This window comes from Ambystoma mexicanum, chromosome 1p (genome assembly GCF_040938575.1).
Source record: "Ambystoma mexicanum isolate Mex_15411 chromosome 1p, UKY_AmexF1_1, whole genome shotgun sequence".
Taxonomy (NCBI): domain Eukaryota; kingdom Metazoa; phylum Chordata; class Amphibia; order Caudata; family Ambystomatidae; genus Ambystoma; species Ambystoma mexicanum.
Window position 1 is genome coordinate 979,542,716 of NC_090921.1, and position 17,342 is coordinate 979,560,057.

General features: G+C 48.7%; 1 protein-coding gene across 1 annotated transcript in view; it reads left to right on the forward strand.

Moving 5' to 3' along the window:
* Positions 1 to 9,676: 9,676 nt before the first annotated feature.
* The window catches only part of DRC7 (dynein regulatory complex subunit 7), an 862,568-nt gene continuing 854,902 nt past the window's right edge, over positions 9,677 to 17,342 (forward strand). Inside the window, exon 1 of the mRNA XM_069654252.1 lies at positions 9,677 to 9,759. The gene's annotated coding sequence lies outside the window, so the exon portion shown is untranslated. The remainder of the gene's footprint in view (positions 9,760 to 17,342) is intronic.

Sequence of the window (17,342 nt, forward strand, 5' to 3'; positions counted from 1 at the left end):
CCTGGCAATCTTGTTGTGCTCATCTTTGGCCTTAGAAGCCATATATAGTTCACTCAGGGCCACATGTAAGGGACCCTGATCTCTCCACATATCTGACCCAGTTGTAGTGACCTGTTGTGTGATCGCCTGCAACCATACATTTTGGTCCTGTTCAGACCATTCACCTCTCACAAACAGTTTATGTAAGAGGTGCTCCCTAGCTATCTTCATATCTACCAAGGTCGTCATTCTGGAATTTGAGTTCCTTCCTGACTTACAGAAGTTTGTATTTTATTTTGCAAAACAGACCGTTTCCTTAGAGCGTTCCTTTGAGGAGTGCTTTCACAGTGTAAAACAGCGTGGTGATCTAACCGGATATGTGTATTCGGTCAGTTGACACACTGTATTAAGCTGCACAAGTGGTAAGTCTAATCCAGAATATCCCGGCTACGAGCCCCCACTTTGTAAGTAACTCCAATCAAGCAATCCCACTAAGTCAGTGCCTTGTCTGGTATGCCCAAGGGAAGCCCTTATTTATACATGTTTATGGCAAGTTATAATCTGGATGATGAACCCTTGTACAAAACCCCTCTCTCAGAATCCCCCCGACACCGCTGAGCCAAGAAGTAGGTTTGTTTTGCAAATTTAAAAGGTTTATTAGAAAAATTAAACAATATATATATATATATCACACTTTTATAATAAATGAATAATTGATATCACACTTATGAATATAATGTTGATCAACAATGGGTAATCTGAGACTAGCACACCTCTTTACAATCAATGAGGAGTTGGTATAGGATGGATAAGGCAGCGAAAATACTTTTATGGTTTCAAGGGAAAAGCAATGAGGAATGAAATGCAGTACAGAAATAACTTGATATGATTTTAGCAAAAGATAATATAATCACTTTTTCTCTGGCAATTCACCCCCCCCCCCTATGCAATGTAAGAAATGGAAGGAGGAGCACACAGTTCTCAGGAATGCAATCAAATACAATACATAATTCAGTTCCCCCCCAGCAAGCTTAGAGGAAAAAAGGTAGAAGTTTGAAACACAGGCCCCAAAATGCTTTGAATGTGATGACAATGAAGTGAGAAATGTGCTAAAAATGCTTTTAATTCCCTGTAGAGGTTCAAGGTGGGTGATATCTAGTTTATATTCAGGCTCACTTTAGCAATGCTCTATGAGTAACTAGCAGGTTAAAACGAATTTTAGCAAAGGAAAACAAGGAGCTGCTGATTTTTACACATGGCTGAAATTGTGCAAAATGTCAAATCGCGGCAAATTTAATCGCGTGCGTCGAGGGTGATTGCGGAGGCACTATAAGGAGTAGTATAAGGAGAGCGCTAGGCTCGTTGGAAAGCTTAGAATCTTAGCTTTAAGATGACAGTTAAAATTCACTCCTAGCACAAACGGTTCCGGAGATACGGCCGATTTCGTGAAGGTCGTTTTTCAGATTTGAAATTTAAAAGTTCAAAATGACAGGTGACAGTTTTCAGCTTTAAAAAGGACAGAATGACACACACGATTCCTATAAGTTAGTTCTAAATAGGTTAAAATAGTTTTAATTAGATTATTTTAAACTAAGATATTAGTCTGGCACAGTCCTAGAGTACTCACACTATCTTTTGGACAGGAATGACTTCGTCACCGATCTGGTCAACAGGTTGAATGGGACTTCTGGCGTTTCTGCTCACAGCGGTCTGGTCTCTGGTTCTGCTCTCAGCACTGCACAGTTCTGGTCTCTCTGGATCTCTGGTCTCTCTGAATCTCTGGTCTCTGTGGATATCTGGTCTCTGGAGGTTGATGGATTTGAAGTCTGGAGTCTCCCGGCAAAGCGTCCCGCAAGAAAGTGGAAAGTGAATGTCCCTACCTGTCCTGCACTGTCTGCTTTTATGTGTTTAGAAAGTGGGTGTGTGCGTGGCATAACTGAGCCTGCCCCTCTCTACTTGTCATTGGCCCAATTCTCCCCTCTCCCATGATTGGGGGAAGGAAATGGATTGTCATCATGATGAGGTCTGTTTATGGGTCAGAGGATCCTCCCCTGGTCAATTTGCCCACAAATCTATATTTGATTCAAATACATATTTCCCAGATACACAAGTGGTTGACATTACATGTACATATTACAGATGAATTAAGACAGGTCTCTGTTCAAACCCCATGTTCCTGTGAGCTGGGATTCAGAAATGACAACATTTTGCGCTTTTTGGTCGGTTTACCAATATCGGACATTTACCAAAAATTACACAAATGTGCGCAAGGAGTATGGACATTAATTGATGAAGTGTCAGATTTTTAACATGCAGACATTTGGAGTAACAACCTTATTTCTGCTACTACTTTCTAGAACATACCACAGGGTCCCAACACCTCTTAAAATGTGCACCGAAAAATCCCAAGAATAATGATATTATTTATATAATTATGACCAGTCCGAACTATGAGTTATCTATCTTTTTAAAATTATGCTCTGGCCCAGATGGGCGTGGTTTAGGTTCCAAAGCACATGGGGGAAGCTTCTGTCTGTCCCCGCCTCCAGCTCAGGTGGCTCCCAGAGGCACTGCCCCTTCCAGTTTCTCCTAAGAGGAAGCCATTTTACGACCCCCCCAATATAACATTTGCCTGAGTCCAGGACAGGGCTTTGTTCAACTTCCTGCAGTCCCCAGGTGCCCCTCCCCTAACCCAATCAGAGAGGTGTCATCTCCTTTTGGCAGGGGCAGCAGGATGCAGCTAGGCCTGGGAAGAGTGGCTGAGCCGGTTTCTCCTGTCGGGGGTAGTTGTCAGGCAGAATTCAGCTAAATGTCACTTTAGTTCCCAGTTTTCTACATTCAAATCCAACTTACATGCAGCTATTTTTTTATATATACATTAAATAATTACTTCCTTCATGTCATTTCAGAATATAGTTTTACATTGTATCCACCTCTTAGCAAGTCTTTCCTTGGCCTGGTTTGGGTTCATCTGTTCAGTTTTACACAAAAATCTGGTGGTTTTAAAACGCCGGCTTTCTGATAGTGGTGAGCACCGGTATTGCATCCAATTTTGACATTAAGAAAATGAATTCCCCACAGTTCTGGGTTGCTTTTGGCAATCAGCATTGCCATTCACAATGTTTTCAGGCTACTGTGTGTGTAGCCCAATGGTGGTTTTAGGCAGTGCCCTCCTGTGCACACAACATAGGCAAAAATGGGTGGCAGCCTATTCTTCATGTTTTCCCTGTGCACTCTCTGGGGAGTTCTGGCTATCATGATGTTTTCAATGCCAGTAATGCACAGTTTTATGGTAGGGCTATGATGCATGGGTAAAAACATCCCACATGGCTGAGCCCTCTCCTCGTGTTCTCCTGCTCAATTCTCAGCCGCCGGTCCATCTCCACCTGTTGATCGTCAATCACCCCAGGCTCCTTCTCCCCTACCTCCGGCAACAAACCTCGGGGGTACCGCTTAAACAGCGCTTCAGCCGGTGCCACCCCTGTGGAGGCATGCGGGGTGGTGCGGTACACCCGCAGGAACTGGTAGAGGGCCCTCTGCAGACACTGTCCCTGGCCTTGGGCAATCCTGAAGGTCTTGTTTAGTGTCCTCATCAGCCTCTCGGCCTCGCCATTTGCCCGTGGCCATAAGGGGGTGATCTTCCAGTGCTGTACCCCATATCCCTCCATCAGTTCCGAGAACCGCTTGCTCTGGAACGGCGCCCCGTTGACGGAGCACAACGTGTGGGGAAATCCAGTGGCCGCAAACACCTTCTCCACGGCCACCACCACGTGCTCAAAAGCCACGGAGTCCACAAACTCAACCTCTGGATACCTCGAGTACTCATCCACGACCACTAGGAAGTGGGTACCCAGCGTCGTAGATCCAAAGTCCGCATGTACCACCTCACAGGGCCGCGTCCCCCGAGGCATCGCCTCTATGGCTGGTTCTCTTTGCAAAGGGGACGCCGCCTGACACCAGACACAGGTCGCCACAAAATCGTCCACTTTCCGTTCTAACTCAGGGAACCACACCTTTAGCCTTAGCCGGGCCTTGGTCTTCGCAGCGCCCTGGTGTCCATGGTGGGCCAGAGTGATCGCTTCTTCCACCTTTGACTGGGGGACGACTATCCGGTCACCCCTGAGCAGCAGGCCTGACGCCGAGAATGACAGCTCTTCTCTGACCTTCCACAGCTGCTCCAACTGGGTCTTGGCCTCTTGAGTACGCCCGGCCAGGGACTCCAGCACTGATTTCCAGGATCCCTACTGCATGGAGTGTCTCAAGATATGGAAGCACTCGTCCCTTGCTGCTGCTAATTCCAGTTCTTCGAGGGGCATTGCGCTAGGGGTAGTCGCATCCACCACCATGCGAACATGATCATCAGTCTCCTCGGCACACGTGTCTTGCACCTCCCCTCCATGTGCACCTGGATGTCTGGAGAGATAGTCCGCCGGATCATTCGCCCCCGGTCGATACACCAGAGTAACCCCGTACTCCAGGAGGGCAAGCATCCACCGCTCGATCCTCGCTGGCGGCTTGGACGATGATCCTGCCATGATGGGAAGCAGGGGTTTGTGGTCTGTCACCACTGTCACCGGGCGGCCCCGGAGATATAGCCTGAAGTGTCTACAGCTCCAAAGCACCGCCAGCACCTCACGCTCAATTTGTGAGTACCGCTGCTCGGTCTCCAACAGTGCCTTACTGGAGTAGGCCACCGGGCGGACAACCCCGTCCCGGTCTATTTGCGTCAGGACGGCCCCCAGGCCAAACGGGCTGGCGTCGACAATGACTTCCGATGGTAAGGCAGGATCGAAGAACGCCATGGTATCTTCAGCTGCAAGTGTCCCCTTAATTTCCTCGAACGCCACCTGCTCGAGGGGGCCCCAGTGCCAGGTGGAATCCTTCTTGGTCAGGTTCCTCAGTGGTTCAGATCTAGAGGCGAGGTTCTGGATGAACCGTCCGCAATAAGTAACCATGCTGAGGAAACTCCTCACATCAGATACTGACTCGAGTGGTTGGGCCTTCTTGATGTCCTGGACCTTCCTCGGATCCGGCGACACACCTCCCTCTTTGAAAACAAAGCCAAAGAACTCAATGGACAGGCGCAGAAATTCACATTTCTCCCTGTGAAGGGTGAGGCCCAGCGACTGCAGTCTCTCAAATGTCTTTGTCAGCCTCCGCAGGTGGTCCACCTCAGTCCTGGCGAACACCAAGTTATCATCACTAATGTTCAAAACACCCTCTAGGTCTTCGAGGGCGCCCCGGATGATATTCTGGAATACCCCCGCTGCCGAGGACATACCGAAACTAAGCCTCTTATAGCGATAGAGTCCACGGTGAGTGTTGAACGTCGTGATGTACCTTGATTCAGGGTGTAAAACCACCTGATGGTAACCCGCCCAAAGGTCCAGCTTGGAGAAAAACCGAGCACCCTGCACCTCCGTAATGATGTCGTCAATCGTTGGGGTAATGTGTCTCTCGCTTTTAATGGCTTTGTTGGGCAGCCTCATATCGACATAGATACGGATCTCAGGTTTGACAGGTTGGTCAAGAACAATGTCTATACAACTAGCCCCACTAGCCCACTCCTCACCTGATGAATCTGTTGGAGAGGCAGTAGATTTGTCTGTAGAACTTTCCTTCTTCTTTTCTCTCCAGGTGGTTCTTGTGGACTTGGTGCCGATCTTGCTCTTGGGTTTGAAGAAAGAAGGACTGGCTCGCCTGGAGGCCACTTTGCCAAAGAGGCTATGTGCCCGGCAGCGGGGACTCCAGGGAGCCCACCCCAAACCAGGGAAAAACTGGATGAAAAAAACGCTGGTAGATCTTGCTATGGATGGTAGCTGATGCAGTCCGTAGAGAAATCCAGTAAGAGTGAAGGCGAGAGTAGTATTGCCTACAAGTAACAGAATGCACTGGTTGTTGTCGTAGGCGGTTGCTTGTTGTCCGGGTGGAGGTCCAGATGGCGTGCGGTTAACACGCGGAGAAGATGTAACACAAGGAAAGGACCGTTTGTCAGGATCACACGGCTCCAACGGTAGACACCGCTCGCAGAGAACAATGAAAGCTGGGGTACAACCCAGCGCGGGAGAGAGTACAGCAGTAGCAGGAATGGCTGAGAGAGAGGCATACAGGTTACGGTGACAGATGCCGCGCAAGCGGAGAGGAAAGTAGTCCAGAATGACAGGAGGCAAGGAGCCGTTCGAGTGGAAAGCAAAACCCCCTAGCAAACGACAAACAAGGTAAGCGAAAAACGGGGAGGGAACACTAGAGGGAGCGTAAGCAAACTTACTCGCAGGTACAAAGTAAGGAAGTTGCAACGCACAGGTGCTTCTCATCTGCTGGTCTTTAAGGCGGCTAATGCTGGAAGACTAGAACGTACTGTGCGTTGCATGGAATAAATCAGTCCTTCTTCCATATCGACCATATCCTCCATACCTTCCATGGGCGATATGTGACAGCGGACAGAGTCAGGTTGCTTAGGTTTCCTTGCCACGACGATCGGGGACACCCAGGGAGTCGGACCCTCCACCTTCTCGATGATGTCAAGATTAACAAGAATGTCCAGCTCTTTGTCCACCTGCTCTCGAAGATGAAAGGGTACCCTGCGATGTTTCAGGGCAATGGGCTGCATGGATTCATCTATGTGCAGCCTCACCGGATCACCAGCCATCTGTCCAATACCATTGAACAGAGCGGAGTACTTGTCAAGTAGGTCGCTGATGTCCTCAAGATACACGGAATAGGCGAAACTAAAGATGCCGAGGGCCTCGGTCGCAGTGCAGCTCAGGAGAGTGTTCGTGCTTACCGGCGTCACATAGAAGCGTGCAGTGATCTGTGAGCCATCATGCTTCACCTTCGCTACGAAGGCACCATCCAACGAGATGGGTTCCAGATCTCCGAAGGCAAAGATGAAGGCTTTCGGTGTAACCAGCTTGGGAGGCATGTCCATGGTATCATAGTGCCCCCGGGTCATTACATTGACCGATGCACCTGTGTCCACGAGGACTGGGACTGGTGACTTGTTGACCTCCACCACACACCTCGGTTGTCGCCTGTTCTTTGACTTGAGGGCCCCCACACTGGAAACGAAGAAAATGTTCTCTTCCTCTTCCTCCTCCACTTCTTCCACCAGGGGCACCCTCCTCGCCCTGGTCCACCTGAGCTACGTTCGGCGGGCGATTCTGGCGAAGGAATCCGGACCGAACCGGGCCTCTTTGCACCATCACAGGCAGGGCTGCCTTGCACACCCGGGAAAAATTATCCGGCAGACTACACCTTCCGCATGTTTTCCCAGCCGCAGGACACTCAGCCTTGTGGGGTAGGTCGTACCCACACTTCTGGCACGACTCACCAGCTCTTCCAGCTCTGTCACGGAGTCCAGAACCAGTTCTTCTAATGCCTCTTCCACCTCGTCACATGGCACACACCTCCTCGGTCTTTACCGGACGTGATCCAGCCTCCATCCTGGACGCTCGAGCTTCGGACACTTCATGGCAGCGTACCAGCTCAAGGATGCGAGCCAACGTGGTGTCCGGTTCTCTTAGCACTTGCTGTCTCAGCTTGCCGGAGGAGCACGCCTGGATGAGCATAGTTCATATCATGTCCTCCGTATCGCACCATGCACATGCCAGCGATAGGCGCCTGAGGCGGCCATAAAAAGTGTCTAAAGTCTCATCTTCCTTCTGCCTTGCAGACAGCATCACGAACCGTTCGTAGTCTGCATTGGCGCGGGGCAGAAAGTGAGCCTGGAGTGCTGTCTTTGCCGCTGCAAAAGAGCCATCTGCTGTGTGTAGCGACTCAAAGATCTCCTGCACCGCAGGTCCCGCCGCATATAGCATGGTCGCCAACATGCTGTCATCGTCCGTCACCATTGCGGCCCTGAAATACATGTCGAGGTGGTCCACCCACCTCTTGCATCTGGGCCCCAAGCTGGATGGTGGACCCGAGACATCGAACTCAGGAATGGGCTGTAGAGCCGCAGGGGCCCGTGCTTGGGCCATGACAGGAGGTGGTGGTTGAACATCTGGTTGCGCCGCTAGTGGCGCCTGAGGTAGTGGAGCCTGAACTCCTGCTAGGGCCTGAGGAGGCTGCTGTTGAGCTGCTGGCTGCCCACCATCCTGAAGAGGCTGCTGTTGAACTGCTGGCTGCCCACCGTCTTGACCGTCCTGAGGGGGCTGCTGTTGGGCCGCTGGTTGTCCACCGTCTTGATCACCAGGCCTGTTCATGGACCTGAGTGCACAGGCACCCCCAGCGTGGATCTTGGGGGCCGCAACTCACTCCCACCACCACGGCACAGTCCTGACACACACACAGGCAATGCAAAGTCCAACCTAGCAGTGAAGATGATGATCGCAGAGGATCCACCCCCACAGAATGTCTCAAGCACAGACACAGCAGCACAACCTGATGATGAAGAGGATGAAGACCACGGAAATCCCCAGCTACAGCAGCATATTATGATGATGAAGAAGATGATGTAGATGTGAATCCTCAGCTGCTGTAGTGCTGTGATCAGGCACAGGTGTTCCAAAAATTTAGCCAAGGAGATTTTGGGCTAAGCAGGCCCAGCCATTTTAGCCCTTCACCTCGCTTTCACTGGACACAGGAATGCCAAACTCCACAAAAATCCGAAATTCATGAATGTGCTGGTATAACTGTCTGCTAGCAGTTTGTCCAAAAATTTGGCCTGCGTGCCTCTCACCGTGCAAACCGTAGCTCAGTGAGTGTTCACGGCCGAAGATCTAAGATGGCCGCCTGCCACATGGTGAATGCACGGCCTACGGCATGAAACGAAAACCTCAACAATCTCCGCTTCCAGAAGAAAAATTTACGTGACTTTCACCGCCGGGGCCAGGCAATCCACCGACTTCGTCGCCACTGTTGTGGGTGTCCCATGACCCACACTCGCGATGCCCGTAAGCCCCCAAGCGCATACAGACACACACAGAGACATCCGTACTGCTCAGGCTTCCCGGTCGCACTAACGCAGCCAGGAACGCACCCTTTATTTATACTGCATGCGGTGGCGTGCAACATCATGCCGCCGCGTGCGCCTCCCTTAAAGGGGGAGCGCCACAACTAGAACTGTTAAATGTGGGCGTGCAAAGCAATTTATGTATTGGGTAGGGTGACTAGATTTCCCGGTTTTGCAGCGACTATCCCGGTTTTTGGTGCTCTATCCCTCTTTCTCAAGATTATGTTTACATTGGAAACTGCAGTGGTCCCGGTTTTTGGTAGTCGGTCTTTATAACTGACAGGCAGGAATGCACAATCTCGCACAGAAGAAATGCTGCATTTTACAACCTCAGATAGTGTTAGTTGGTGATACATTAATTATTATATGTGTTTATTTGAATAGTAACACTTAACCCCCCTTCCCCTCCAGTCTCTAGTGAAGTGTAGTGCCTTGGCAGTCACTTTCAAGAGTTCGTGCTACTTTTATGTTAGTTGCCATGCCCGGTTTTTTACTTTTTCAATCTGCTAACCCTAGTATTGGGGCTCTCTTCTGGTAGCACGTTTTGGGATAGATACTGCGTGTTATGTCCTATTTTGTATGTCGGCCTTCCCAGTGTCCCCTGATTTTCTTCTTTCTTTACCGACAGTGGATGGATCTAAGCCTTGTGCTGCAGCCTTTGTGACTACACTTCCCAGACGTAGAGCTCGACGCGACAAAACGCTCTTTGTTACGTTTGCGTGGTTGCCCGGGAGACGGCTGTGTACAGTATTCGTTGCCGACCTGCACAGTTAATTATTCCCTGCAGTCCAAGTACAGTGAAGCAACAGCGGCGCAGGAGAAGGGAGGTGTGTGTATGCGGTGGACCTGGGTCTTTCTAAAAAAAGGAAATTAGAGGGGGACATTAGCAAGGGACAAGGGGGAAAAGGAGAGAAGCGATGGATGCGCGTTAACAATGGAAGAGTTGACGTTTTAGGAAGATTTCACTATTCTAGCTCCTTCTCATATAACTTTACTTTCGACGTACATTTACATGTGACCAATGTAATTTCACGTTACACATTACGATGATACCTGCACACGGCACATTAATGATTATTCCTGACCATGCAGTCAGTACTATGCCATGTTAAGCAATATCTGCTTTCGGTGCTTCGCATACCGTACATTATGTTATGCTATTTTCGTGGTCTCCAGGCGCCCCTGCGCACGATACTCCCAATGGGGCATCTTGGCAGAGGAATACATTTGCCCAAATAGTTGGGAGAAGGAGGGCTTAGGGGAGGGCTTAGGGGAGGGCATGCCAGCCTCAGACTGAGTGTGATAATCTCATGGCTGGAGCGAAGAGGTGGGGGGTCCAGGAGGGTTCCTGCAGACCTGTCTGGAACACAGTGTAAAGTCACCTTTAAGCGTGGACATGTCCTATTGCTAAAACATGAGACCCAAACTCTTTAAGCACAGTATGCCATGAGGATACTTTACAAGCAGCCACTTCCACAGGTTGAGAACTAAATGATTGTTAAGCAAAGAGTGTTTTGTCTGCATTCATGTACCGGGAGACATTTGTGTGCCTGTGGTGCTAGGATGCATTGGACAGGACTGTGGTATGTAAATTGATTTATAGAGGTGTATCCTTCTGTCATTTGTTAATTTGATGTCTGTTGGGTGGGGGTTATTCAATTAGGGTGTGTATAGTTATGCCACACTTCAGACAGGCCTCCGTGGTGGAAGACCATTGGTGACTGACACCGTATAGAGACGGAGTAATTTATAACATAATATGCCATGTTTGAGCATTGAGGTTGGGAATGTTAGTGCAAGGAGGTTAATGGAGGGGCCCGGTGGGCAACTTGGAGCATCCATCCGATGTGGCAATGGCTACATCTCGGTAGGGGTGCCCATTGGCAGTCTTGGTAGTGGTGCCATTTGTGTAAGGTATTTATGATAGGTTATTTATAACATGCTTAATACCCAGAGGTGTCTAAGCACGGACCCAGGGATCAAACCTGTGTTGCTCCATCTCATCTTGCTTCCAAGGCAGGCACGTTGCTGAGCTATTTGTGGGAAGTGGTCCTGAGGCATTGTGCTGTTGGCTGGTGCAGTGCTGGAAATGTACAAAATGTACTGGGGGCGGGGGACCCATACCACTCTTCGCGTGCAGGGAAGTTTGGGGGAGGGTGGCAGATTGTCAGTGGTGTGTGCAGAACTGGGGCTGGGTGCATTTTGGGACCATAAGAATGACAATCAATTTCTGTAGGGTAAATCCAATCTAAAAATGCAATAGCTGAAAGTCACCAACAGTGCACAGGAGCGTTTCCCAACACATGCATTTCACAATGACTACGCCCACAATGGATGCCAGTATAAAAACATTTTCATACTGGCTGTGCCCATATATTTCCATGCTCGCAGCACTATTATATGCCAGAATTCCTATATAAGAACATGCTCATGGTTGACTATAAGAAAACACTGCCAATATATGGCAATATCCCCACAATAACATACTGTTAGCTTTGCCTTTAAAAATGCCATGACACAAAAAGAACACATCTCCTAACTGGCTGCACAATGTAGTCCAGTCTAGACACGTAATAACGCTTAACATGCTTGCTTTATTATAGATGCCCAGTAAAGAAAAAGTCATGCGACACTAGGGAAGCCTAGACTTGCACCCCCGAAGTGCCAATCTAGCCACTAGCCAAGTAGTAATACTTACCATACTTGCTTTATCATTGCTATGCAGTAAAACACAGTCATGCCATAGTAAGATATTGCTATACTGGCTGCCCTGAAATGCCAGTCTAGCCAAGTAATAAAACATCATCCTCATTCTTTAGTCAATCGCCGGCTGAGGAAAGAAAGGATGATGATTTTTTTATTGGGCATCTATAGTAGAAGCCAAGTACAAAATGTGTTGGTGTGTGCCCCCACCCTTTCCCCTGCCCAGCACAAGCACACATTCACACAACACATTCACACACAGCATTCACTCACTTGTTCAAAAGCGATCCATCCACCCTACATTCACTCATTCACGCACACATTAACATTTTAATACAAAGATGTCAAAATCTTACCTGCACGCAGCTCTGGTCCGAATTCAGCTCCACCGTGGCTTCCTCTGCAGGTCGGTCCTGCTCATGAGTGTGCAGGAGCCGGAGCACCAATGAGACAGTGCCCTGCTCAGTTTGTATGTGTGAGGAGGCACCAGAGCTACATCCTTTCACATACAAACATGCAGTTCCCCAGCCAGCATTTCCTATGGGCCATGGAAGGTTGAGGAAGCAAAATGCCCCCGGCTTTGCATGGTTCATTGAGCAGCATGGCTGGGGAAAGGAACTGTCAAAGGGAAACCGTGTTTTCCTTGGACAGTTCAAGCCAGTGCAGGAGCACTCCCTCAGCTGCAGCCGACGAAGTGCTCCTGGGCTGGCATGGTTCCTCCATAATTTGTGAGGGTTCGGGTGGGTCGGCACACACTCCCCCATTATGGACAAGCCACCCTGGGATGTGGTGTCAAGGGAAAAATGGGAAGAAGAGTTAAAGCAGGACACATTTTTGTAATAGGTGATGAAATATTAGATTTTGGGTTGGCCTACGAAGTTAGATGTAGGTCAGGATTTGTTACCATTTTAGGAGGTCAAGGAAGAGCTTTCAGTGGAAGATGGCTTGTTAGTAGGAGGGGGAGGGTTGCTTTCTCCTGAACATGTAAGACTGTAACTAAACAGAAGGTTAGAGAGATCTTGGAGCTGGGTTTGGATTTGAAAGTGGAGAGATTAGTGAGGAGTTGTTGGCCCTATCAAAACTGAGATGAGAGTTGCAAAGTACAAAAGCAAGAGATTATTTCAATTTACCCACCGGCTGGAGGATGGAAACAGAATGTCAGGAGTTTACATTGTGGGACTATACCATGTTTTAATGTCAGAAACTTATCATGGTGATGGTTGACTATTTTTCAAAATGGATACAAGTTGGGAGAAATGTATGCACTAGCGAAGTGATAACATTATGGACCAGATTTTCCAGATGGAAGGTTTTCCAGATATAATAATAAGTGATAATGGTGTACAGTTCAGAAGTATACAGATGATTGAGTTTGCCCGGAGGGTGGGTATGAATTGGAGGTTTTCAGTGAATTACCACCCACAAACCAATGGACTGGTGGACAAGCATAACAGGGTTATAGTGGAGAAGATTGAATAAGCATTAGGAATGGGTTGGAAGTTGTTGAGGCGGTAGCTGAGAGGGTATGGAGCATGAGAACATCTGTGAACAGTTCAACTGGAGTATCGTCATTTAACCTAATGAGAGGTAGAGATCCCACAACAGCTTTGAACCTGTTGTGGGTAAGTGATTTTAAGAAAACTGCTTCTACAATAGCAGTGTTCACGAGGGGAGGAATCCACTGATGGGCCCATAGGTCAGCGCTCACCCTCTAGAATGTGTAAGACAAGATAGCTGCACCATGTGAGGACAGGGGGTGCAGGTTGTGCGTTACTCTAGCACGACTCAATAAGGAAGACTCAGTAAGTTGTCAAAGGGAAGTCCGTTTAATGGCAAGTACATCAAACAAAGAAACACATGGGAATCAGCAGCATTGTGATCGCCTGTCTCGCTCTGACTTCCACGAACTTCAGTTGAACAATAATTCTTATAGGCAATTTTCATCATCATTGACGTCTAGCTCTACAAAACCCGACATGCAATACAATTGGTTAGGAAAGGTTAGGAAAGGTAACTTATGTATAGGTACTATATCTGTATATGATAATAGGGAATGCGGATTGGATAACTGTTATCAGGTGGGCGTCTATGCCCATCCCACTACATCACACATGATTGACGTCACTACAAGTACGACGTCTCATTGGTTCTACGATCTATAGGACTCCAAATAACTTGGTCCATTGTGATTGGGCAGGTTACACCCCTAGACATAAATCCACATTTTAATTAGCAGCATACAGGATGGACACCCAAGGGCCTGGTGTTCCAAGTTTCACCCTGCCTCCCTTCCATCAATCAGTATCTTAGGGCTATGTGTCAATTAGTTGGCTGGGTTTGGCCTCGAGACTGTAGCTTCTTATCTGGAAAAGTTATGGCATCCTGGGTTCAGGCAATGGTACCTCTTCGACCCCGGCGGGTCACGTGTCTGTTCATCATGATTTTGCTTCAGTTTCCAGCTTTTATTGTATTTATTTCTGCTTCGGCCCGACCACCTGCCTAGGCCTCTCTTATCTTGACCTTCACGGGCGAGCTGGTATGCTCTGAAGTTTTTGGTTCTTGCATGTTGACGCTCTCCTCCCTTCTCTGGGTGACCTCGATTTCCCAGGCATGAGCCGCTCTCTGTTGAGTTTCGATTCTGCTCTTCCTCTCTGTTCTGGCTGAGTTACGAAACTTGGCCTGCCAGGCCTCTGGCAGCCTGGGCCCATTTCTCCTTTACAAAATGGAGTCGTACTCGTATAACGTGCCTCTTGAGGTAGTTATATAGTTGGCACATGCCGTTTCTAATATTCTACTAAGCATTGCAAGCAGTATCGATTTCTTAGCATCTTGCGTTCCAAGCCTATTTACACACGGTTAACAGGTCGGTTGCTTCCATCTTGTCTCATAGCTCTGTTTCCTCACATTTTAACATTGTCTCTTCTCTGTGTCCATTATAGTTATTTAGTATTTACTAACATTGGCGTGTTCTAGTCGATAGTGACTTTTTGTTCATTCACGAGTCCGTTCAGGCCCTTGTGTCATTTCCACTGGCCTTCCATGAGGGCTCTTGGGGTCTCGTCGTGGACCGTATGTAGGAGCTCCTCATTTCGTATTGGCAGTAGGTATGGCTGTCCGATAGGGTACCGTGCTGACCAGGGTTGTCTGGATATGGGCGCTTCAACAGGTACGGATCTTCTAATGTATACTGGGCAGAGTCCTAGTGCAACTCTCCGTTGCTTTATTTGCTCCTCATACGTCACGTGCCTTGGCGAGTACCATCCTGGTTCTCGGTAAACAAGATGGTCATGTTTAATTTAGTCATCAGGACCCGACCCAAAATATTTACTGGGGTCTGACGTGAATATAATAGGGGTACATTCATTTCGCACTCTCCCACTGAGGCTGGGGGTGCGTCTGTAAAGGGAACTCTAGTATGAGCTCCAGTGAAACTCTGAGTATCTATTGCCTCGCCGGGCAAGGAAAACTTGCCTTCTCGTATGCACGAGCGCGTTGCACCCGTGTCAACTAAGAAGGAATATTCTTTCCCCCCTATGGTGACATTCACCCTTGGTTCCCTGTTAGGGTCTGGTGTCACTGATAGGATAGAGCACATCAGAGTCCCCCGTGAGCTGTCCTATTTCATATACAGGTTTGGTCCACTGTATACTTGTGTGCTCCCACCATTTCCAGGGTTAACTCCCCATCCGGAATTATTATCCTGTACCATCTGTGCCGGTGCCTGCTGGGGTTGTCCCTGTGGTGAATTTCCCATGTTTGGTGTTTGAACCGTTTGCTGTGCACTTTGCTGCACGCCTGATGCCTGTGGTTGCACTGCGTAATTTTGTGCACCGCCCTGCTGCGGGGTGGCGGTTTGATTCACCATGCCTGTCCACATCCCTTGGCTGTTTTGCCACATGCCTTGGCTTCTGCACATGCGCGCCACGTGTCCTGTCATTCCACACAACCAACACACTGGCGGTGGTCGGGCCATTTGTCCATCTGGCATAGCTGGACCGCCCATCTGTGCGTTCTGAAAGCCACCTTGAACATTCTGAAAGCCTCCTTGGTTACCTCGAAACCCTCCCTGATTACTCTCCCATCCTCTACTTCCAAAAACCCCTTCCCCTCGGGTAAAATCCCATGTTACCCTGATTATTCTGCGATGGGTTAGTCGCTTGCTGTGTGCTTGGTTAGGCTGGGCTGGTGAGCATGGCTCCCTTGAGAGCATACTTCGAGAGCTTATTTTGCACCAGCTTTGCCTCCTCTCCCTTTCGAGTTGCCTCCTTTTTCCGATTCTTTTCTTGCAACAATCTACAATAGTGTGCAATTGACAACTGTATTTCGTCCCATGGTTTCGCTTCTATTCCTACCAATTTCTTACGCTGTTTTTGCACCGGTTCTGGCAACCCTTGGCACAATATGTGGTAGAATACGGGGATAGACTTCGTCCAAGACTCATGTGTTTTTCGAGTACCCATGCGTCTTGAAAATTCTGGATATAAATCAACGGATCCTCTGATTCTTTCATTTTTCGAGTCATTATAGCTCCCATATCAGATGTGTCTGGATATAGCATTCGCAGTGCTTTCCACACTGCTGCCCTACAGTTATTAAATGGCGCTCCGTCATGGGAGGTGTTAGTTAGGGTTACCCTAGGATAGCCTGCCTGTTTCCATACATCATTGTCTCTTTCACCAAGTATGGCAATTAGGAGGCCCTTTAGGTCCCCTATAGCTAAGGTGACACCCCCCGTCATTTTCTCTAACTCATGTATCCACTTTCCAGCTCCCGACATCAGCATTCGAAGCTTATTTTTAAGGTTCACTCGGTCCATGTGTGGCCATGGAATATATTGTAGTCTTGCTCCCCCCCTTTCTAGTAGCGGGAATTGGAATGCACAGTCCTCCTTCTCTTTCCCAATAGCCCTCCGGTCTATCACCGGGCTGTCGTTCCCGCCTTGCTGCCTACCTGGCAAAGCCATTAATCTGTCTGCATAGGCAGATGCTGCTGCCCCCCTCTGACCGTGGGGCGTTCCTTCTTGTCGGACGGACTGCGCGGCAGACTTCGGTGCTCTACTTGTGGACTCATTAGCATCTGACCATCGTACCTCTCGGTCCCCGGGGAGCTGTTTTACACACCGTCTCCCTTCTTCATGTGCTACATCCTACGTTTCCTCACCGGAGTCAGATCCTGAGTACTCCCAGTTTACACAACTTCTTGCATCTTCTTCGTTCTTCCCAATCTCCAACCCTCTCTAGTGACAGTCCCCTGCTCCCACTACTTCCGGTGACATCCTCTGTGTCATAAAGCTGAGTGCTTTCTAAGCGCTCATCTTCCCTTCCCCCTTGGTAACCCCATCTCGTCATAGATTTTATCAATCGTTTCCCCGATGCTTCTGGTGTCGAAGTCATCCTCAATATTTGTCCTGCTTGTACCTGGTACCGCATCGCTTGCAGGAAAGAATTCTTCTATGTCTTCCCATTCTACTGTAGGATTGGGTTTAATCACTTCCCGCTCCAAATATTCAAGATCTCGTGCCCTCTGTCTGCGCTTACGTTGCATTTGTTCAGCTATTTCCTTTCTCTTCTTCGCTTCTTCTCTAGCCTTATCTACTTCCCTCATCCGTTCATTTCTATGTTCCTTTGCCCTTCTACTTTCCTCATCTTCCCGCTTTTTTACTTTCCTTTCATGCACTGTCCTTTCTTCCTCTAACTTTAGCATATTC